Genomic DNA, 25,282 nt, shown 5'->3' with positions numbered 1-25,282 from the left:
TGAATTCCTGTCGGACTTTTAAGTCATGGCAGAGAATATAAAAATGTTGGTGACTTTAATATTCACATGGAATTGTCCACAGACCCACTCCAAAAGTATTTCGGAGCCATCATCGACTCAGTGGGTTTTGTCCAACATGTCTCCGGAATTCCTCACCTACCACAGTCATACTCTGGACCTAGCTTTGTCTCGTGGAAAAAATATTGTGGATCTTCATTTTTTTTCCTCATAGTCCAGGATTATCGGACCACCAAATTATTACGTTTGCAGTCACATGAAATAATCTGCTCAGACCCCAACCAAGGATAATCAAAACCATGCTATAAATTCTCAGACAACCCAAAGATTCCTAGATGCCCTTCCAGACTCCCTCCTCCTACCCAAGGATGCCGGAGTACAACAATCGGTTAACCACCTAATGGAGGAACTTAATTTAACCTTGTGTAATTCTCTAGATGTAGTCGCACCACTAAAAAAAAAACATTTGTCATAAGAAACTAGCTCCCTGGTATACAGAAAATACTACCGGTGCCGGCAGAGATGGCTGCCTCGCTTCGCGTTCCGAGGAAACTATGTAGTATTTTGTTTTTTTTATGTGTTTGTTACGTGTAAATGAGTGAAGAGGTGTGGAGTCAGGCGCAGAGAGCAAAGGATGTGGGAAAAACAACACGCTTTAATGTCCTGGAAACATAACATGAACAAAAGTGGAAACGCAAATGAACAGAATTATAAACGGACAGCGTGAAACCCAAATGCCAACAAAAATACACTCAAACAAAGAAACAGGAGAACAAGCCCGCACGAAACAGAAGCGGGCTGAACAGACTTTATATAACCCTATCCTAACAACCAAACAAGAAACAGGTGATACCAATTAGACAGAACTAAACGAACACAGAACAACGGATCAGCGATAGCTAGTAGACCGGCGACGACGACCGCCGAGCGCCACCCGAACAAGAAGGGGAGTCACCTTCGGTAATATTCGTGACAGTGTTATTTCTTAGTTACCCCAGGAAATCTTAAGTTTTATTACATACAGCCAGGAGGAACTATCAACTCAACATTACGACCAGGAATACGACTTTCCTGAAGCGTATCCTCTGTTTGGTCCACCACCCAGGACAATGGATCAGATCCCAGCTGGCGATCCAAAACAATGGTGCCGCAGACGGAGCGGCTCTGTAGATGGGCACATCGCGCACCGCACCCGAGCATATTACTCGGCAATGTCCAATTTCTTGACAACAAGGTAGACAAAATCTGAGCAAGGGTTGCCTAGCAGAAAGACATCAGAGATTGAAACATGGCTCACTCGGGATACATTATCAGAGTCAATACAGCCACCTGGTTTCTTCACGTGTATGCCTTATGATTAATGAGAAGTGGTGTGATCATAACAACATACAGGAACTCAAGTCCTGTTCTTCACCTGACCTAGAATTCCTTACAATCAAATGCCAACCGCGTTATCTACTAAGAGAATTCTCTTTGCTCATAATCACAGTCGTGTATATCCCGCCCAAGCAGACACCATGACGGCCCTGAAAGAACTTCATTGGACTCTATGTAAACCACATATCCTGATTCTGCATTTATTGTAGCTGGGTATTTTAACAAGGCTAATCTGAAAACAAGGCTCCCTACATTTTATCAGCATATCGAATGCGCGACATGGGCTGGCAAAACCCTGGATCATTGTTATTCTAACTTCCGCGACACCTACAAAGCCCTTCCACCGCCATCCTTTCAGGAAAATCTGACCATGACTCCATTTTGTTGCTCCCAGTCGATAGACAGAAACTAAAACAGGAAACGCCCGTGCTCAGGTCTGTTCAATGCTGGTCCCGACCAATCGGATTCCACGCTTCAAGATTGCTTAACGTCGGACTAACGCTGATTCGGTGAGAATTTATTTATTTATTTTTTTAAATTTATTTTTTATTAGCAATTGCATTGGTGATGTTGTACCCATAGCATCCATTAAAACCTTCCCAAACCAGAAACCGTGGATTGATGGCAGCATTTGCGCAAAACTGAAAGCGCGAACCAGTGTTTTTAATCGGGACAAGGCAACCGGTAACATGACCGAATACATAGTGTAGCTGTTTCCTCCGCAAGGCAATCAAACAAGCTAAGCATTAGCATAGAGACAAAGTAGAGTCGCAATTCAACGGCTCAGACACGAGAGGATGTGGCAGGGTCTACAGTCAATCAGACTACAAAAGGAAAACCAGCCCAATAGCGGACCACGATGTCTTGCTCCCAGACTAACTAAACAACTTCTTTACTACTTTGCTTGCTTTGAGGACAACACAGTGCCACCGACACTACCAAAACCTGCGGGCTCTCCTTCACTGCAGCCAACGTGAGTAAAATATTTAAGCGTGTTAACACTCGCAACGCTGCCGGCTGGCTGGCTGATGTGTTTACTGACATATTCAATCAATCCTTATCCCAGTCTGCTGTGCCCACATGTTTGTTCTTGTTCCCAAGAAAGCTAAGGTAACTGAGCTAAATGACTACCGCCCCGTAGCACTCACTTCTGTCATCATGAAGTGCTTTGAGAGACTAGTCAAGGACCATATCACCTCCATCCTACCCGACACTCTAGACCCACTCCAATTTCCTTACAACCCCTATAGGTCCACAGACGACGCAATCGCAATCACACTGCCCTAACCCATCTGAACAAGTGGAATACCTATGTAAGAATGCTGTTCATCGACTACAGCCCAGCATTTAACACCATAGTACCCTCCAATCTCTTCATTAATCTCGAGACCCTGGGTCTCGACCCTGCCCTGTGCAACTGGGTCCTGGACTTCCAGAAGGGCCGCCCCCAGGTGGTAAGGGCAGGAAACGTCTCCACCCCGCTGATCCTCAACACTGGGGCCCAACAAGGGTGCGTTCTCAGCCCTCTCCTGTACTCCCTGTTCACCCATGACTGCGTGGCCATGCACACCTCCAACTCAATCATCAAGTTTTCAGACGACACTAAAGTGGTAGGCTTGATTACTAACAACGACGAGACCGCCTACAAGGAGGTGAGGGCCCTCTGAGTGTGGTGTCAGGAAAATAACCTCACACTTAATGTCAACAAAACAAAGGAGATGATCGTGGACTTCAGGAAACAGCAGAGGGAGCAGCCCCCTATCCACATCAACGGGACAGTAGTGGAAAAGGTGGAAAGTTAAGTTCCTCGGCGTACACATCACAAACTGAAATTGTCCACCCACACAGACAGCGTGGTGAAGGCACAGCAGCGCCTCTTCAATCTCAAGAGGCTGAAGAAATTCTACTTGTCACCAAAAACACTCACAAACCTTTACAGATGCACAATCGAGAGCATCCTGTTGGGCTGGATCACCGCCTGGTACAGCAACTGCTCCGCCCACAACCATATAAGGCTCTCCCGAGGGTAGTGAGGTCTGCACAATGCATCACCGGGGGCAAACTACCTGCCCTCCAGGACACCTACACCACCCGATGTCACAGGAAGGCCAAGAAGATCATCAAGGACAACAGCTACCCGAGCCACTGCCTGTTCACCCCGCTATCATCCAGAAGTGAGATCAGTACAGGTGCATCAAAGCGGGGACCGAGAGACAGAAGCTCTTTTTCAATCTCAAGGCCATCAAACTGTTAAACAGCCATCACTAACATTGAGTGGCTGCTGCCAACATACTGCCTCATCTCTAGCCACTTCAATAGTAACAAATTGATGTAATAAATGTATCACTAGCCACTTTAAGAACATAGTGGCCTCTGTCCTTCTTAAAACCTCTTAGAACTACCCATCCCGGATCCGGGAGAATTGTCATCAACTACATTAATTAGCATAGCGCAACGGTCAAAAAATATTACTAGAAAATATTCATATTCATGAAATCACAAGTGAAATATAGTGAAACACGGCTTAGCCTTTTGTTAATCACCCTGTCATCTCAGTATGTAAGTTTATCGATAGCCTAGCATAGCATTATGTCCAGCTAGCAGCAGGAAGCTTTGTCTAGAAAATCAGAAAAGCAATCAAATTAAATCGTTTACCTTTGAGCTTTGGGTGTTTTCACTCACGAGACTCCCAGTTAGACAGCAAATGTTCCTTTTGTTCCATAAAGGTTATTTTTATAGCTGAAATTCCTGTCCACGTTTTGTTGAAAAATCCACCGGAAATTGCGGTCACGACAACCCCCGAAAAAAACGAAATTAGATCCATAATATCGACTGAAACATGGCAAACGTTTTTTATAATCAATCCTCAAAGTGTTTTTCAAATATCTTTTCGATAATATATCAACCGGGACAATTGGCTTTTCAGTAGGAGCGAGAGGAACAATGGCTGCTGCCTTTGTCTATTACGCACAAATCACTCAGAGCCACCACCTGACCACTGACACAATGTTGTTCACGCTCATTTTTCAAAATAAAAGCCTGATCCCTTTCAAAGTCTGCAATAGGGATGCATAGAAAGACGGGTTTCAAAATAAGAGTCACTTCCTGATTGGATTTTTCTCAGGCTTTCGCCTGCAATATCAGTTCTGTTATACTCACAGACAATATTTTCACAGTTTTGGAAACTTTAGTGTTCTATCCTAAGCTGTCAATTACAGTGGGGCAAAAAAGTATTTAGTCAGGCACCAATTCTGCAAGTTCTCCCACCTAAAAAAATGAGAGGCCTGTTATTTTCATCATAGGTACACTTCAACTATGTCAGACAAAATGAGAGAAAATAAATCCAGAAAATGCCATTGTAGGACTTTTTTTAATGAATTTATTTACAAATTATGGTGTAAAATAAGTATTTGGTCACCTACAAACAAGCAAGATTTCTGGCTCTCACAGACCTGTAACTTCTTTAAGGAGGCTCGTACACTTTCATTATGATCTGGGAATAATCCTCCTTTGAGAACTCAAATGACCTACTTTCATCCGTCATTTGCGTCTGCTATTTCAGTCATAATGTTAAAAGACAGGTAGACTTGTGAAAAGGGAGTCTCAAAAAAGGAGTGCTGTATGGTAGAGTTCATGTATAGTTTCAATGTCAAAATTGTTGTTTTTATCCTAATTGAATATTATATGTATATTACTGTAAATATTGATCACATTCTCTGTGTATGATCATATATTTTGACATGTTGAATGTTAGTTTCACAATATTATGTTGTACTTTTTTTTTTGCCCCTGTTTCAGGAAGTGATGTCACTGAGCACTGCCCCATATATATATATATATATATATATATATATATATATATATATATATATATATATATATATATATATATATATATATTTATTTATTAGGTCCTTCCACCCCCACCTGGGATATGGATGCCTGAATCATCAGCATACATGGACACACATGCTTTGTTTAATGCCAGTGGTAGGTCATTCTTAAAAATAAAATAGAAAAGAGTAGAGGGCCTAGAAAGCAGTCCTGCGGTACACCACACTTTTGTTATGAGAGAGGCTTACATTAAATAAAACCCCCAGAGTTCTATTTGATAGATATCTCTGAATCCATGATATGGCAGAGGTTGAAAAGCCATAACAGATAAGTATTCTCAACAGGTTATGGACAACAATGTCAAAGGTCGAACTGAAATCTAACAGTACAGCTCCCACAGTCTTGTTATTACCAACTTCTTTCAACCAATCATCAGCCATTTGTGTCAGTGCAGTATATGTTGAGTGCCCTTTATATGCATGCTGAAAGTCTGTTCATTCGTTTACAGAGAAATAGCATTATATTTTGTCACACACCATTTTTTTCCAACAGTTTGCTAAGAGCTGACAGCAAGCTGATAGGTCTGCTGTTAGAACCGGTAAAGGCTACTTCACCACTCTTGGGTAGCATAATGACTTATGATTCCTTACAGGCCTGAGGTCAAAGTCTTTCCTCTAGGCTCAGATTACAGATATGACAGGAGTGGCAATAGTCAACTACCATCCTCAGTAGTGTTCAGGAGGTTTGTCATTATTGATCAATAACAATTTTTCCACCTCTCCCACAACTTTACAAAATTATAACTTGTATTGCTTTTCTTTCATTATATTTTTTAAAAATGTGTGAATACAATTGCTCACTGTTTGTTGTTGGCATTTCCTGCTAAGTTTGCCCACACAAATAATTGGCAACATCAAATCATTTTGTAATGAATAAGCCATCTGATTCGATAAATGGAGTTGACTGTCTTTCTGCCCATAATTGAATTTAAAGTACTCTAACATTTTATTACATCACTCTTTATATCATTGATCTTGGCTTAATAGTTTAGTCACATTTCTCAATTTGCAGTAAGTCAGCCAGTCAGATATGCAGCCAGACTTTATTAGCCACTCCTTTTGACCCATCTCCTTCAACCATACAGTTTTTAAATTCCTTATCAATCCATGGAGCCTTAACAGGCAGTTTCTTAACAAGTGCATGTTTATCAATAATTGGAAGAAGGAATTTAATATTCATCAAGTGCAGCGTTTGGATGCGCCTTATTAACCTCTTTGCGACAGGGGGCAGTATTGAGTAGCTTGGATGAATAAGGTGCCCAGAGTAAGCTGCCTGCTACTCTGTCCCAGATGCTAATATATGCATATTATTAGTAGTATTGGATAGAAAAGTCTGAAGTTTCTAAAACTGTTTGAATGATGTATGTGGGTATAACAGAACTCATGTCATTTGAAAACCTGAGACAAATCCAACCAGGAAGTGGGAAATCTGAGGTTTGTAGTTTCATTTAAGTGATTGCCTATCCAATATGCTGTGTCTATGGGGCCAGATTGCACTTCCCAAGGCTTCCAGCAGATGTTGTTAGTAGAATAGAAAGTTATATTGTGGAAGGGTGTCGAATAAGAGCTGTTTCAACAAGTGGACTAGGCTGAGGCCAATCAGTTGTTTACTGCGCGGACACGCGGGTGCGCCGTTCCTTCTTTTTCCTCTGTAATGAATACACTATTGTCCGGTTAGACTATTATTGAAGATTTATTATAAAAATAACCTAAGGATTGATTGTAAACATCATTTGACATGTTTTTACAAACTGTAATGGAACTCCTTTGACCTTTCGTCTGGATTTTGCACTCGCACATTGTGCCTTTGGAATAGTGAACTAAACGTGTGAATAAAACTGAGGTATTTGGACATAAATAAATATGGACGTAATCGAACAAAACAAACATTTCTTGTGGGAGTCCTGGGAGTGCATTCCGACGAAGATCAGCAAAGGTAAGTGAAGATTTATAATGCTATTTATGACTTTAGTTGACTCCACAATTTGGTGTGTAACTGTATGGCTTACTTTTGTGGCTGTACGCTGTTCTCAGATCATTGAATATTGTGCTTTTGCCGTAAAGCTTTATTGAAATCTGACACAGCGGTTGCATTAAGAGAAATCGTACAATGTCAAATTGGTGATGTTCAAAAATAGTTTTTTTATTTTTTATTTAAACAGTTACAGATCCAGTTGCAGCTTGTTCTCTTTAAAGTGTGCTTCGGAGCTCTGCGTGATTTTTCTGTAATTTTCTGAAATAACACACACTCACCTCACTAAACCCTCCGTAAATAAGTCAGTTCTTAACTTCTTGCGTCGAGCCAACCCGGATCCGGGATCGTGACTACAGCCTCAAGCTCATTACCATAACACAACGTTAACTATTCATGAAAATCGCAAATGAAATGAAATAAATATGCTAGCTCTCAAGCTTAGCCTTTTGTTAACAACACTGTCATCTCAGATTTTCAAAAATATGCTTCTCAACCATAGCAAAACTAGCATTTGTGTAACAGTATTGATAGCTATTGATAGCTAGCATTAGCATTTAGCGTTAGCATCAGCAGGCAACATTTTCACAAAAACCAGAAAAACATTCAAATAAATCATTTACCTTTGAAGAACTTTGGATTTTTTCAATGAGGAGAGTCTCAGTTTAGATAGCAAATGTTCCGTTTTTCCTGAAAGATGATTTGTTTTGGAGAAATCGGTCCGTTTTCTGTGTCATGTTTGGCTACCAAAAAAACCCGAAAATTCAGTTATAAAAACGCCAAACTTTTTCCAAAATAACTCCATAATATCGACTGAAACATGGCAAACGTTGTTTAGAATCAATCCTCAAGGTGTTTTCTACATATCTCTTCGATGATATATCGTTCGTGGAAGTGTGCTTTCCCCTCTGAATCGCATGGGAAAATGCCTGCAGCTGAAAATTACGCACCAATTTAGACAAAGGACACCGGGCGGACCCCTGGCAAATGTAGTCTCTTATGGCCAATCTTCCAATGATATGCCTACAAATACGTCACAATGCTGCAGACATCTTGGACGAACGGCAGAGAGCATAAGCTCGTTCATGGCACATTCACAGCCATATAAGGAGACGATGGAAAAACAGAGCCTCAAATTCTGCTCATTTCCTGTTTTGAGGTTTCGCCTGTAGCATCAGTTCTGTGGTACTCACAGATAATATCTTTGCCGTTTTGAAAACGTGAGTTTTCTTTCCAAAGCTGCCAATTATATGCATAGTCGAGCATCTTTTCGTGACAAAATATTGCGCTTAAAACAGGAACTTTTTTTTATCCAATAATGAAATAGCGCCCCCATAGCTTCAACAGGTTAACGTAAAGACTTAACTCAAAATTCTATAATTGCCTACCCCAAGGAGGATATGTGTTCACTTTCAGCTTCCTGTGTAAACCGGAAGTGCCTTAAAATTGTCATAGGTGCTGTTTTGAAGAGTTAAAAAGGTCAGATCTTTTCAAAACTTCATGTGTGATTAGGCAACCCTCATGAACTGTAAATCAGTCATTTCTCCCAACAGATGTCAAAGAAAAGCTCTCACACGCACACACAGCAAGGCTAGAGTGACAAAGTGCGGTGCTTAAAGACACACAGAGCCTGCAATGGCATTTCCATATTCTCAATGGCCGTGCAGAGTTCAACGAGATGCCCCGCTTGACCGTAGCTCGCTCTGAGTGCAGCGACCGTGAAAAAAGTAGCCCCAAAATGAAGCCTGGCCCTAAGTGTCATTTGCTTTTGGGTAACAGTGAGAACCGTTAGGGTGAGAAGCACAATTCGACCTCAGGTACGTTCCTGAGGTCCTCCAGATCTGTGCAAGCCTAACCTTGACCGTGTGGCATTAACCCTTAACATTTAATCAGGGTTTTTTGATCTCACAGATTACAATGACATCTCTCCCCATAGGAATACATTGCCTGCACCTCTATAGTCAACCTGAAGCCTATGTGGGTTATGAATGCCTTTATGAACCGGTCTTCAATGACAGTCCATCAGGACACTGAGGTCTACCTGTGTCGATTCTAAGCTTCCTGAAAAAAACAGAAGTGGTTAAAATCATCCTGTGTTTTTCCATACCCAACCAGCAGTTTGTGATAAATAGTGCATTCAACCCTGTGTAAATTGGTCAGTTCTTAAAACTTTAAAACAACTATTGATGCCAAGAAGAACGAGACTAGGAAGTATTCAGCAAAAAATAAGCGTCCTCTCACTGTCAACTGTTTTTTTCAGCAAACTTAACATGTGTAAATATTTGTATGAACATAACAAGATTCAACAACTGAGACAAACTAACAGAAATGGAATAACGGGTCCCTGAACAAAGGGTTTGCCAGTTTTGCCAGTTCTTGCTGTGAGATGTTACCCCACTCTTCCACCAAGGCACCTGCAAGTTCCCAGACATTTCTGGGGGGAATGGTCCTAGCCCTCACCCTCGATCCAACAGGTCCCAGAAATGCTCAATGGGATTGAGATCCAGGCTCCTCGCTGGCCATGGCAGAACACTGACATTCCTGTCTTGCAAGAAATCACGCACAGAACGAGCAGTGTGGCTGGTGGCATTGTCATACTGGAGTTTCATGTTAGGATGAGCCTGCAGGAAGGGTACCACATGAGTGAGGGGGATGTCAACAAGCTCAATCCGATGATGCTGTGACACACCGCCCCAGACCATGATGGACCCTACACCTCCAAATCAATCCCGCTCCAGAGTACAGGCCTCTGTGTAATGGTCATTCCTTCGACGATAAACACGAATCAAACTATCACTCCTGGCGAAACAAAACCGTGACTCGTCAGTGAAGAGCAGGTGTCCTGTCTGGTCCAGCAACAGTGCGTTTGTGCCCATTGTTGCTGCCGATGTCTGGTGAGGACCTGCCTTAAAACAGGCCTACAAGCCCTCAGTCCAGCCTCTCTCAGCCTATTGCAGACAGTCTGAGTACTGATAGAGGGATTGTGCTTTCCTGGTGTAACTCGGGCAGATGTATTTGCCATCCTGTTCTGTCCCGCAGGTGTGATGTTCAGATTTACCGATCCTGTGCAGGTGTTACACGTTCTGCCACTGCGAGGACAATCAGCTGTCCTTCCTGTTTCCCTTTAGCGCTATCTTGGGCATCTCACAGTACGAACATTGCAATTTATTGCCCTGACCACATCTGCATGCCTCTTTGCAGCATGCCTAAGGCACGTTCACGCAGATGAGCAGGGACCCTGGGCATCTTTCTTTTGGTGTTTTTCAGAGTCAGTAGAAAGGCATCTTTAGTGTCCTAAGTTTTCAGAACTGTGACCTTAATTGCCTACCGTCTGTAAGCTGTTAGTGTCTTTATGACCGTTCCACAGGTGCATGTTCATTAATTGTTTATGGTTCATTGAACAAACATGGGTGTCACGCCCTGACCTTAGAGTTTTTTAAGTCTATTTTGGTTTGGTCAGGGTGTGATTTGGGTGGGCATTTTTTTTCTATGTTTTTGTATTTTTGTTTTGTCCGGGTATGGTTCTCAATCAGGGACAGCTGTCTATCGTTGTCTCTGATTGGGAACCATACTTAGGTAGCTTTTCCCCACAGGGTTTTTGTGGGTAGTTGTTTTCTGTATAGTTTAGTTTCCTTACAGAACTGTTCGTTTTCCTCTTTGTTCAAGTGTTCTGATTTAATAAAATATCATGAAAAAGTACCACGCTGCGCTTTGGTCCAGTCATTTACAGGAAGAGTATCGTTACAATGGGAAACAGTATTTAAACCCTTTACAATTAATTTGTAAAAACCCAAATAACTTATCTTTGAAAGACTGGGTCCTGTAAAAGCGACGTTTCTTTTTTTGGTGAGTTTATATCTCACTAGGTCAAGGTTTTTCAACCTCCATATATCCACTACTTCTAATGTATCCATGATCTTTGCAATCTCCTAAAGTGGTTGATTATAGTTTATAGAATGATTTCCTTTACCATCCATTGAGGTACTTAGAACCGTATTATCAACTCCCTACATAATGACTAATCAAATGACTTATATATATTTGAGAAAAAGTGTGGATCATCATTATTTGGCCCATATAGATTAATTAGCCAGATCTGTTTGTGGTCCAATAGCATATTTAAAAGTATTCATCTTCCTTGCTGATCTGTTTGCACAATCGGATCAAAATGTGTATTAATTAGTATAATCACCCCTTTTGAGTTTCTTTGACCATGGCAAAAATATATTCCTCCCTCCCAGTCCTTTTTCCACCCAACCTCATATTTGTTGAATGAGTTTCCTGTAAACAATAGATATTCTATTTATTTTAGCCATGTAAAAATGTTTATTTTTTTATGATCTGCTAAGCCATTACATTACAATTGCTATACTTATTTACCCACTTACCATAATGATACCAAAGCTACAATTATACAACCAATGTTTGTAAACTTACCATTAAAAAGCACGATGATGATTAAGTGTCCATACGGCTGTACCATAATAATTGCACTGTTAAGCATACTGTAGCTGCATCTTTGTAAACCTCCAATTGTCCTAATATTCCACCCACTAAAACCTCTCCCCATATCTAGGTCTGTTGCCACTAAGACCATCAGACCATCTCCCTGACTCATGACGCGGCCTAAGGCAAACCTTTGGCCGCCAATTGGCACTGGCCAGAGGGAAATATGGGCCGTCCCATGATAACATAGTTCTCTTGAGCATTCTCATAGATAATTAACCAAATAACATGGAAAACAGTCAGAAATAAGTGTAACAATAATAGATATTAACATGAATAATAACAGCACAATCTTATACATGCATGCTCATATTTGAAAGTCCTAGCAAGGCTCTAAACATGTCAACCCAGCCTGCTCAGTTCATTGGATTCCGTTTTTTTATGTCCATTACATGCCAGACATATTTCATGTAGTACTCATTATATCCTGTTGTGTTCTGACAAAAAAAGGAACAGATTCTAATGACTGCAAATAAAAATGTGTCTTTGGCGTCACATTATATCCTGTTGTATCGTGCCATGGCTGTGCCAGAACCAACCCCAGGCACTCCCTTATGGGAAGGCATACTCAAGTTCAACTCACAATCAATTCCGACACAGCCACGGCACGACAGCCAAGAACTCATGCTGTACTGACAATGCAGAGCGAATAAACCTGTAAAACCTCTCTCCACCCTACACATTGTTTTTTTTTATTCCAGGGTCTTTGCTCTCTCACCTCAGCTGTTTTACAGCTCGGCCTATATCATAGAGATCAAGAATATAAAAGGTAGCTTAAATAGCATATGTAAATATATAAATTCTCGCTTAGAGTTTTGCTTCCATAAGCCAATTATTGTTTTAGTTCTACCGTTAACTTTAAGAGACAACTCTGACTATCTAATCCATCCGTTTGCTGGTGTGTATCGGAAGTGTAATGAACATGAGTGAGGGGAGACAGAGCTGGTTTCAAGCGCAGGGCACAGCAGGTGTTAACTGCAAAGGACCACAAGGAGGATGCAGGTAGCTGGGTCCAGGGGCAGGCAGAAGGTCATACACAGGGTGTCCAAAAGGGCAACAGTACAGGCAGGTAAAAAGCTAGTAATGTAGTCCAGAAGATCAGGCAATGGGTAGATAACAGGAAATCCGATAGGCTAAAGTACAGGCAGGGAATAGACAAGGCATCGTTAGTGAGGCAGGCAAAAACTCTCATACACAGGATGAAAGTGAGCTGCGTTCAGGGGATCTGTGTTTGAGGGTGTGAGTTGGAATCAGACGTTCCAGGAAGAATAATCATCATTTAAATTTTTTATATTGAGATGTATTTTTTAAATGTAATTTATTTCACCTTTATTTAACAAGGCAAGTCAGTTAAGAACAAATTCTTATTTACAATGACTGCCTACACCGGACGATGCTGGGCCCATTGTGCGCCGCCCTATGGGACTCCCAATCACGGCCGGTTGTGATAATGCCTGGATTCGAACCAGGGTGTCTGTAGTGACGTCTCTAGCACTGAGATGCAGTGCCATAGACCACTGCACCACTAGGGAGCACAAAACGGGCAATACCAATTATTTTAGGATTGTATAGGCCTATTCCAATAGAGAACCTAGGCAGGGTTTTAATTATATAATCATTTATCCTATCCCTATATAATACATCTATTCATATTTATTAAGTTAGCTTAAAAGCGAATCATTCCGATTCACATCGGCGAACAAGGGTCACACTATCTAACAGATTTTAAGTCATAATATACCTGACCTCTACAATTAGGAGTCCTTTAACATTTGATTATTTACATATAATTTATCGACCACCAGACGAACATTCTGCTTCTCTGTTTGGAGAATTTTGAAAGTGGTGTACAGGGCACGTCGTCTCTCCACAATTTCATGAGGAAATTGTTCATTAATTCTTTCTGAGACATCTGAAAGAGATTTTACCATGAGTTTGGCGATCTATAGTAGTTGGGATTTAATGAGGGCATGGGTTATGCATCAATATGTGATGAAGATGCTGATAATACTTAAATCAGCCCTTACAGAACCTCATCTCCCACCATTATCAGTGCTGTGTGTATTCAAGAACTACAAATGGCCTCCATAGAACTTCAACTCCCAGTCTCACTGTGGCTAAGGTCGCCACCTCCAGGTTCATGGGCTCAGCTTATTATTGTCATTCAGCACCGTGTTCATGTTTTCAATCCACACAGCATCTACCTGCTCGTCAAAGATCAGCCACTTCCTGTGCGGACTCTAAGGATGGAAATGAGTATTCACTATCTGGCCCTGGTAAAATAGACAGAGGTGTGTGTGTGTGTGTGCTGTGTAGTGCTTTCTAACTGCCAGCTTTCAAGTAACACAAAAGAGGAGCACCTGTGCAAATGTTTACGTGGCTGCTAACAAGTGAAGCCTCTTTCTTCCCACTCTCTCAATTTTTGGTGGCATCACTGGTTATGGTCAAGACAGTTTCAGTCTTAAATAAAATCCTTAATGTAAAGGGAAAACTACAGCGCGAATACCCTTCAGTGTTCAAAGTTATTTGAGGGATTGGGGAGTTATTAGTGAAGCTTAAGTTTCTGAAAGGCTTAAGTACATTTAAATACAATTCTTAGGTCAATCAATAATCATATGCAAATATTAATACTTTCCCTGACTTTATGAACCTTCAGTCAGCTTAGAATGACATAACAGGCCTCATATACAAATGTGGGGTTGCTGAACTGAATTAAATTAACACCTACACATTCATAATGGAGGTTGACATCAAGCATAAATTATTCAGCGAGAAAGCTGGCAGGAGTTCTGGTTAAATTGATTTGTATAATATAAACAACTTGAGATGTGATCGGTTTTGGCCATCTGGGGCTTGAGAAAATAGTGAAAGCAATGAATGATCTGACAGAACATTGCTTGAAAATATCTTCTTGAACCAGGGAAAATAATCACAATGTATGCAGATGCTCCCTGTGTTCAAATTAAAAGTGCCAACAATTGGAATCTACTGGATTGACTGTGGTAAATAAAGAACAGGGAATAAAGACGTCTAGCCTAGTGGTATCGTTTGGTGGTACGCACTTCATTGCTCTAATACATAAGCTGTCAACCCATACTGAAAACACCAGTCCTTCAATACCGCAAGTTGGTAAGGAAACTATTTTAGAATACAACAAGCTCTTGAAGAGAAGCAATGTCAAAGCTACCCTTTGTTTCTGTCAATAAGATTATTGACAGTTTAATAAGGAAATTAACACTTTCTACGGTCCTTCTGTATTTTTCTAAAAGCCCCCTTGATGAAGGTCTCACAGCATGTGACCCACTGCAATGTCACTAAGTTAATTCCTTTAAGTTATACATCTCAATTTCATTTTAAAACATAAATCCACATATGTCACTGTTTCCATGGAGATTGTACATGGCAGCAGAGCCATTTTATTTAGAGAGTTAGGCCCTTGCAGTCCTTCTAAACAATGAAATTGTTTGACACTTTGACAAAGGGTCAAATCTACAGAACTTAGTGCAGCCTAATCATAAACAGAATATAATTTGGGGAACAGAAAACTGTATTAAGATCGGATGTTTCGTCAATGAGAAAATAAGCAGAATGTTGGCCCAATTTCATCTAGCGCCATCTTCTACCTCTGCCTACCACTGGCCTTCCACTCATGACATATCTGGGTTTCCACTTCCATATGTGCTATCATGTGTGGCAGAGTAGATTTCATTACATTTAAAATACTTAGCCAGTATCAGCACTGAAAAATACACTAATCATTGAATTTTCATGTGTTCTTAATCTGAACCTGGTTTTCATCCATTAGATCTTACAACAAACAAGACTTCTAGAACACGATATAGATCAGGTTAGCACTTATTTTGACCACACTTCCTTTGCCAACCCACATAAATATTACAGTTTACTACAGTACTTACTAGAGAATTATATAGTAAACTGTAGTACAGTGTAGAATACTACACGGAGTATACCATAGATTAGGAAGACCTTCCTAATATTGAGTTGCACAGCCCCTTTGTCCTCTAAACTGCCTCGATTCGCCTGGGCATGGATTCTACAAGGTGTCGAAAGCTTTCCATGTTGACTCCAACGCTTCGCACAGTTATGTCAAGTTGGCTGGGAGTCCTTTGGGTGGTGGACCATTCTTGGTACACACGGGAAACTGTTGAGCATGGAAAAACACAGTAGCTTTGCAGTTCATGACACAAACCGGTGCACCTTGCACCTACAGTCATACCCCGTGCAAAGGCACTTACATATTTTGTCTTGCCCATTCACCCTGTGAATGGCACACATACACAATCCATGTCTCAATTGTTTCAAGGAATAACAATTTATATTTAACCAGTCTCCTCCCCACTATCTCTACACTGATTGAAGAGGATTTAACTAGTGACATCAATAAGGGATCATAGCTTTCATCTGGATTCACCTGGTCAGTCAATGTCATGGAAAGAGCAGGTGTTCTTAATGTTTTGTATACTCAGTGTACAGTACACACTGTAGTATCACTCGTTTTACTGTGTACATACCATAGAATGTAGAACATTATAGTAAATACTTCAGCATTATCTGCTAAAAAAACACTAGTAAATGCTACAGTAATGACAGCAAAAACACTACACTTTTTAACTACAGTAAATACTACAGTATTTAATTTACATATACCTGCCTATTCCCCTCCACCATATCACAAATTGTGCCACCCATAAGTGAGAAATCTATGTACCAAGTATACACAATATACTGTGTTCCCTACAGGTTATAGAAAAGAGCAGAAGCTCTAAACTACCTCAACCCTACCTACCGACAGGTTATTGAACGTGTTCTTTTAGTATTTCTCCAGTAGGTTTCCTGAAGGAGAAAGCCTCCACTTCTATGTCAAAGATGATAAAACCAAAATATTGTAGTAAATATTACAAAAATGTCCATAAAAACACAAAATAAAATCAAAATGATATGAGTAAAGCAGTATGTAAACATTATTAAATTGACTAGTGTTCCATTAGTAAAGTGACCATTGATTCCATGTCTATGTATATATAGGGCAGCAGCCTCTAACAATAATATAGATTTCTAAATACATTTAGAAATCTATATTATTCAATTATTGCACACACACTACTCGCGCATGCCAACGAGCGTCTGCGTTGCCAAGGGGTAAAATAGAAGTCAGTTCTATTTGTGACGTAGATCGCGCTGCAAGTCCTGCCTCTCCCATCTCCTCATTGGTTTATAGAACCAGATACCCACGTGCCATCTCCTCATTGGTTATACCCACGTGGGTGACAAAGACGAACGAGGTCCGTGGCGGTAATGCACCTAATTTATGAAAGACTGAAGTCCCGGTCTTTGTACCTCTGTTTGATTCCAGCATCACTGGTGGTTAAAGAATCACAAGTACATATAAAAAATCCAATTTAAAAAAAGTGTTGGAAATCCAAACGTGGATCACGTTAAAATAATCCAGCAATCTCAATTGCTTGGGTATTATCGTCTCATTCAATGTATTTATTTAAATTGTCGGACATACCTTTCTAGGTTCTTCCAATTAAATTAGACACCTTAAACTTTGCAATTAGTAACCTAGATGAACCAACTTCCCAGGTGAATTCAAAGTTTAATTCCCAGATAGCCTATACAGGTTGGATTATTCCAACCTGTCAATTAAATTTGACCAATCACTAAAATCTGCTTCTGCAAAGCACAAGCAATCAGTCCCGCCTCCAGTGGGAATCCCATATGGCTTTGGCCTGAGGGGAAAGTGTAACACTATCGTTATGATGATCCAGCAATCTCATTCTATTCATTTATTTAAATTGTCGCACATACCTTTCTAGGTTCTGCCAGTTAACGAGAATTTTATCTTTGAAATGGTGCCTAATACTTGTATGTTTTAGAAATTTGATTTATGAGATTTCTGTTGATTTGTATTTGGCACCCTGCAATTTTATTGGCTGTTGGCGAGGGGTTCCGCTAGAGGAACGGGGTTCCCACAATAAATTGGGTGGATTTTGGCTCATTCCTCCCGACAGAGCTCGTGTAACTGAGTCAGGTTTTTAGGCCTCCTTGCTCGCACACGCTTTTTCAGTTCTACCCACATTTTCTATGGGATTGAGGTCAGGGCTTTGTGATGGCCACTCCAATACCTTGAATTTGTTGTCCTTAAGCCATTTTGCCACAACATTGGAAGTATTTTTTTATTTATTTTTTATTTCACCTTTATTTAACCAGGTAGGCTAGTTGAGAACAAGTTCTCATTTGCAACTGCGACCTGGCCAAGATAAAGCATAGCAGTGTGAACAGACAACACAGAGTTACACATGGAGTAAACAATTAACAAGTCAATAACACAGTAGAAAAAAAATGGGCAGTCTATATACAATGTGTGCAAAAGGCATGAGGAGGTAGGCGAATAATACAATTTTGCAGATTAACACTGGTGTGATAAATGATCAGATGGTCATGTACAGGTAGAGATATTGGTGTGCAAAAGAGCAGAAAAGTAAATAAATGTTTTTTTAAAAACAGTATAAAAACAGTATGGGAATGAGGTAGGTGAAAATGGGTGGGCTATTTACCAATAGACTATGTACAGCTGCAGCGATCGGTTAGCTGCTCGGATAGCTGATGTTTGAAGTTGGTGAGGGAGATAAAAGTCTCCAACTTCAGCGATTTTTGCAGTTCGTTCCAGTCATAGGCAGCAGAGTACTGGAACGAAAGGCGGCCAAATGAGGTGTTGGCTTTAGGGATGATCAGTGAGATACACCTGCTGGAGCGTGTGCTACGGATGGGTGTTGCCATCGTGACCAGTGAACTGAGATAAGGCGGAGCTTTACCTAGCATGGACTTGTAGATGACCTGGAGCCAGTGGGTCTGGCGACGAATATGTAGCGAGGGCCAGCCGACTAGAGCATACAAGTCGCAGTGGTGGGTGGTATAAGGTGCTTTGGTGACAAAACGGATGGCACTATGATAGACTGCATCCAGTTTGCTGAGTAGAGTGTTGGAAGCCATTTTGTAGATGACATCGCGAAATCGAGGATCGGTAGGATAGTCAGTTTTACTAGGGTAAGCTTGGCGGCGTGAGTGAAGGAGGCTTTGTTGCGGAATAGAAAGCCGACTCTTGATTTGATTTTCGATTGGAGATGTTTGATGTGAGTCTGGAAGGAGAGTTTGCAGTCTAGCCAGACACCTAGGTACTTATAGATGTCCACATATTCAAGGTCGGAACCATCCAGGGTGGTGATGCTAGCCGGGCATGCGGGTGCAGGCAGCGATCGGTTGAAAAGCATGCATTTGGTTTTACTCGCGTTTAAGAGCAGTTGGAGGCCACGGAAGGAGTGCTGTATGGCATTGAAGCTCGTTTGGAGGTTAGATAGCACAGTGTCCAATGACGGGCCGAAAGTATATAGAATGGTGTCGTCTGCGTAGAGGTGGATCAGGGAATCGCCCGCAGCAAGAGCAACATCATTGATATATACAGAGAAAAGAGTCGGCCCGAGAATTGAACCCTGTGGCACCCCATAGAGACTGCCAGAGGACCGGACAGCATGCCCTCCGATTTGACACACTGAACTCTGTCTGCAAAGTAATTGGTGAACCAGGCAAGGCAGTCATCCGAGAAACCGAGGCTATTGAGTCTGCCGATAAGAATATGGTGATTGACAGAGTCGAAAGCCTTGGCGAGGTCGATGAAGACGGCTGCACAGTACTGTCTTTTATCGATGGCGGTAATGATATCGTTTAGTACCTTGAGCGTGGCTGAGGTGCACCCGTGACCGGCTCGGAAACCAGATTGCACAGTGGAGAAGGTACGGTGGGATTCGAGATGGTCAGTGACCTGTTTGTTGACTTGGCTTTCGAAGACCTTAGATAGCTATGTAACTGAGAGTCTCCTCATTGAAACATCTGAAGTTCTTCAAAGGTAAATTATTTTATTTGATTCCTTGGCTGGTTTTTGTGAATATGTTGCGTGCTAAATGCTAACGCTAAATGCTAAGCTAGCTATCACCACTCTTACACAAATTATTGATTTTCTCTGGTTCTAAAGCATATTTTGAAAATCTGAGACGACAGGATTGTTAAGAAAAGGATAAGCTTGAGAGCAGGCATATTTATTTCATTTCATTTGCGATTTTTAGAAATCGCTAACGTTGCGTTATGGTAATGAGCTTGAGGCTGTAGTAACGATACCGCATGCGGGATGGGGCGGACTATGAGGTTAAAATTATTTTTGGGGTCCTTTCCAGAATGTCGCCAATTCGGCATGTCCGGGGTCACCGTTTTTAAGTCACGAAAAAATAAATTTTAAAAATCACTTTTTTGTGAAAAAATACATTAAAAAAATCACTTTTTTGTGGAAATGGTCTAAAATTATTTTTGGGGTCCTTTCCAGAATGTCGCCAATTCGGCATGTCCGGGGTCACCGTTTTTAAGTCACGAAAAAATAAATTTAAAAAATCACTTTTTTGTGAAAAAATAAATTTAAAAATCACTTTTTTGTAAAATGGTTTAAAATTATTTTTGGGGTCCTTTCCAGAATGTCGCCAATTCGGCATGTCCGGGGTCACCGTTTTTAAGTCACGAAAAAATAAATTTAAAAAATCACTTTTTTGTGAAAATGGTTTAAAATTATTTTTGGGGTCCTTTCCAGAATGTCGCCAATTCGGCATGTCCGGGGTCACCGTTTTTAAGTCACGAAAAAATTAATTTAAAAAATCACTTTTTTGTGAAAATGGTTTAAAATTATTTTTGGGGTCCTTTCCAGAATGTCGCCAATTCGGCATGTCCGGGGTCACCGTTTTTAAGTCACGAAAAATAAATTTAAAAATTCACTTTTTGTGAAAATGGTTTAAAATTATTTTTGGGGTCCTTTCCAGAATGTCGCCAATTCGGCATGTCCGGGGTCACCGTTTTTAAATCACGAAAAAATAAATTCACCTGGTCAGTTTTTTTGTGAAAAGCATGTTCTTAATGTTTTGTGAAAAAATAAATGTACAAAAAATCACTTTTGTGAAAATGGTTTAAAATTATTTTTGGGGTCCTTTCCAGAATGTAGAAATTCGGCATGTCCGGGTCACATTTCTGCTGAAAAAAACACTAGTAAATGCTACAGTGAAAAATGACAGCAAAAAATCACTTTTTTGAAAAAATACATTTAAAAAATCACTTTTTTGAAAATTTAAAATTATTTTTGGGGTCCTTTCCAGAATATCACAAATTGTGCCACCCACCGTTTTTAAGTGAAAAATCTATGTTAAAAACCTTTTTTGTGAAAAGTATAAAATTATTTTTAGGGTCCTTTCCAGAATGTTCCCTGCATGTCAGGTCATAGAAAAAATAAAGCTTAAAAAATCACTTTTTTGTGAAAGGTTTTAAAATTCTTTTAGTATTTCTCCAGAAAAATAAATTTAAAAAATCACTTTTTTGTGAAAAAATAAATTTAAAAAATCACTTTTTTGTGAAAAAATAAATTTAAAAAATCACTTTTTTGTGAAAACGGTTTAAAATTATTTTTGGGGTCCTTTCCAGAATGTCGCCAATTCGGCATGTCCGGGGTCACCGTTTTTAAGTCACGAAAAAATACATTTAAAAAATCACTTTTTTGTGAAAATGTTTTAAAATTATTTTTGGGGTCCTTTCCAGAATGTCGCTGTTACGAATCCCTTTTGGCCCGACAGTCTAGGGGGGATGGTAATGAGACCCGTAACATAACTCATGCAAATTATTATTGTGACAAAGTAAAAGTGTGCACGAAATAACCACGACAACAGAAATCTACCGTCAAACTCTAGGTTTATTTATAAACACACGGTAATGGGGGGAGCAGGAAAAGGGGCTGAGCTGGACCCAAGGAAAGAAACAATAAGTATTCAAAAACACCCCTAAGCTAGACTAGCCTACTTTAACAACAGCTAACTAACTAACCAAAAATACATTGGGTGGTCCGCCCAGTTCTAACTAGTGTATTTAACAAAGTTCACTTACGGGTAGTGTATGCCCATGGGCGACTTGTCTTGGTTTCCCCTTTTCCCACCAGCAAACAAACACAAACACCATAACCAAAAACAATACTCACAGGTGATGACAAAGTGCTATGGAGGTGCTTAAACAAAAGAGAGGTTAAGACAAAAAGCGAGAGTGAAACACAGAGACCTACAGACATGGCATTTACAGAGAGATTGAGCTAGAGATTGAGCTAGAGATTGAGCTAGAGATTACTAGAGATTGCTAGAGATTGCTCCAGAGCAAACAAATGATGGGGTTTTTAAACCATGGGGAAGGAACTGTGATAGGGTAGGAAATAGGAGGAGGTGTGTCTTCTGATTGATGATTGATTGTTGACTGATTGGGGAGTGATGATTTTCACCTGTGAGGGGAGAAGGAGCGAAAAGAAACACACACAGGATACATACACACACAGGATAACTGTATCCGTAACAGTCGCCAATTCGGCATGTCCGGGGTCACCGTTTTTAAGTCACGAAAAAATAAATATAAAAAATCACTTTTTTGTGAAAAAATACATTTAAAAAATCACTTTTTTGTGAAAAAATACATTTAAAAAATCACTTTTTTGTGGAAATGGTCTAAAATTATTTTTGGGGTCCTTTCCAGAATGTCGCCAATTCGGCATGTCCGGGGTCACCGTTTTTAAGTCACGAAAAAATAAATTAAAAAAATCACTTTTTTGTGAAAACGGTTTAACCTGTTAGTACTCTAGGGGCAGTATTTCATTTTTGGATAAAAAGACGTGCCCGTTTTAAGCGCAATATTTTGTCACGAAAAGATGCTCGAATATGCTTGGAATTGATAGTTTTGGAAAGAAGAGAGTCTTACGTTTCCAGAACTGCAAAGATTTTCACTGTGAGTCCCTTAGAACAAATGCTTCGGGCAAAACCAAGATGTATGACCGACCAGGAAATGAACAGGATTTTTGAGGCTACGTTTTCCATGATCGCCTTATATGGCTGTGAATGCGACAGGAATCAACGGACACTTTATCTTGTTTCCCCAAGGTCTCTGCAGCATTGTGACGTATTTGTAGGCATATCATTGGAAGATTGACCATAAGAGACTACAATTGCCAAGTGTCCCGCTTGGTGTCTGCGTGGCATTTGGTGCGCAAAAGTCAGCTCCCAGTGTTTTTCCATTCGAATCAGACAACAAAGCAGGCTTCAAGGACGGTGCTTTCAATGGAGAGATATATGAGAAACCACCTTCAGGATTGATTCAAACAACGTTTTCCATGTTTCAGTCGATATTATGGAGTTAATTCGGAAAAAAGTTTGACGTGTAGGTGACTGAATTTTCGGTTAGTTTCGGTAGCCAAATGCATAGTAACAAAAGGGAACGATGTGTCCTACACAAGAATCTTTCAGGAAAAACTGGACATCTTTTTATTTTATTTTTATTTTTTTATTTCACCTTTATTTAACCAGGTAGGCTAGTTGAGAACAAGTTCTCATTTGCAACTGCGACCTGGCCAAGATAAAGCATAGCAGTGTGAACAGACAACACAGAGTTACACATGGAATAAACAATTAACAAGTCAATAACACAGTAGAAAAAAAATGGGCAGTCTATATACAATGTGTGCAAAAGGCATGAGGAGGTAGGCGAATAATACAATTTTGCAGATTTACACTGGGGTGATAAATGATCAGATGGTCATGTACAGGTAGAGATATTGGTGTGCAAAAGAGCAGAAAAGTAAATAAAAAAATTAAAAAAAAACAGTATAAAAACAGTATGGGAATGAGGTAGGTGAAAATGGGTGGGCTATTTACCAATAGACTATGTACAGCTGCAGCGATCGGTTAGCTGCTCGGATAGCTGATGTTTGAAGTTGGTGAGGGAGATAAAAGTCTCCAATTTCAGCGATTTTTGCAGTTCGTTCCAGTCACAGGCAGCAGAGTACTGGAACGAAAGGCGGCCAAATGAGGTGTTGGCTTTAGGGATGATCAGTGAGATACACCTGCTGGAGCGTGTGCTACGGATGGGTGTTGCCATCGTGACCAGTGAACTGAGATAAGGCGGAGCTTTACCTAGCATGGACTTGTAGATGACCTGGAGCCAGTGGGTCTGGCGACGAATATGTAGCGAGGGCCAGCCGACTAGAGCATACAAGTCGCAGTGGTGGGTGGTATAAGGTGCTTTGGTGACAAAACGGATGGCACTATGATAGACTGCATCCAGTTTGCTGAGTAGAGTGTTGGAAGCCATTTTGTAGATGACATCGCCGAAATCGAGGATCGGTAGGATAGTCAGTTTTACTAGGGTAAGCTTGGCGGCGTGAGTGAAGGAGGCTTTGTTGCGGAATAGAAAGCCGACTCTTGATTTGATTTTCGATTGGAGATGTTTGATGTGAGTCTGGAAGGAGATTTTGCAGTCTAGCCAGACACCTAGGTACTTATAGATGTCCACATATTCAAGGTCGGAACCATCCAGGGTGGTGATGCTAGTCGGGCATGCGGGTGCAGGCAGCGATCGGTTGAAAAGCATGCATTTGGTTTTACTCGCGTTTAAGAGCAGTTGGAGGCCACGGAAGGAGTGCTGTATGGCATTGAAGCTCGTTTGGAGGTTAGATAGCACAGTGTCCAATGACGGGCCGAAAGTATATAGAATGGTGTCGTCTGCGTAGAGGTGGATCAGGGAATCGCCCGCAGCAAGAGCAACATCATTGATATATACAGAGAAAAGAGTCGGCCCGAGAATTGAACCCTGTGGCACCCCCATAGAGACTGCCAGAGGACCGGACAGCATGCCCTCCGATTTGACACACTGAACTCTGTCTGCAAAGTAATTGGTGAACCAGGCAAGGCAGTCATCCGAGAAACCGAGGCTATTGAGTCTGCCGATAAGAATATGGTGATTGACAGAGTCGAAAGCCTTGGCGAGGTCGATGAAGACGGCTGCACAGTACTGTCTTTTATCGATGGCGGTAATGATATCGTTTAGTACCTTGAGCGTGGCTGAGGTGCACCCGTGACCGGCTCGGAAACCAGATTGCACAGCGGAGAAGGTACGGTGGGATTCGAGATGGTCAGTGACCTGTTTGTTGACTTGGCTTTCGAAGACCTTAGATAGCTATGTAACTGAGAGTCTCCTCATTGAAACATCTGAAGTTCTTCAAAGGTAAATTATTTTATTTGATTCCTTGGCTGGTTTTTGTGAATATGTTGCGTGCTAAATGCTAACGCTAAATGCTAAGCTAGCTATCACCACTCTTACACAAATTATTGATTTTCTCTGGTTCTAAAGCATATTTTGAAAATCTGAGACGACAGGATTGTTAAGAAAAGGATAAGCTTGAGAGCAGGCATATTTATTTCATTTCATTTGCGATTTTTAGAAATCGCTAACGTTGCGTTATGGTAATGAGCTTGAGGCTGTAGTAACGATACCGCATGCGGGATGGGGCGGACTATGAGGTTAAAATTATTTTTGGGGTCCTTTCCAGAATGTCGCCAATTCGGCATGTCCGGGGTCACCGTTTTTAAGTCACGAAAAA

The sequence above is a fragment of the Oncorhynchus nerka genome, linkage group LG1 (assembly GCF_034236695.1).
Source record: "Oncorhynchus nerka isolate Pitt River linkage group LG1, Oner_Uvic_2.0, whole genome shotgun sequence".
NCBI classification, from domain to species: Eukaryota; Metazoa; Chordata; class Actinopteri; order Salmoniformes; family Salmonidae; genus Oncorhynchus; species Oncorhynchus nerka.
Note: the sequence above shows the minus strand (reverse complement) of the source record.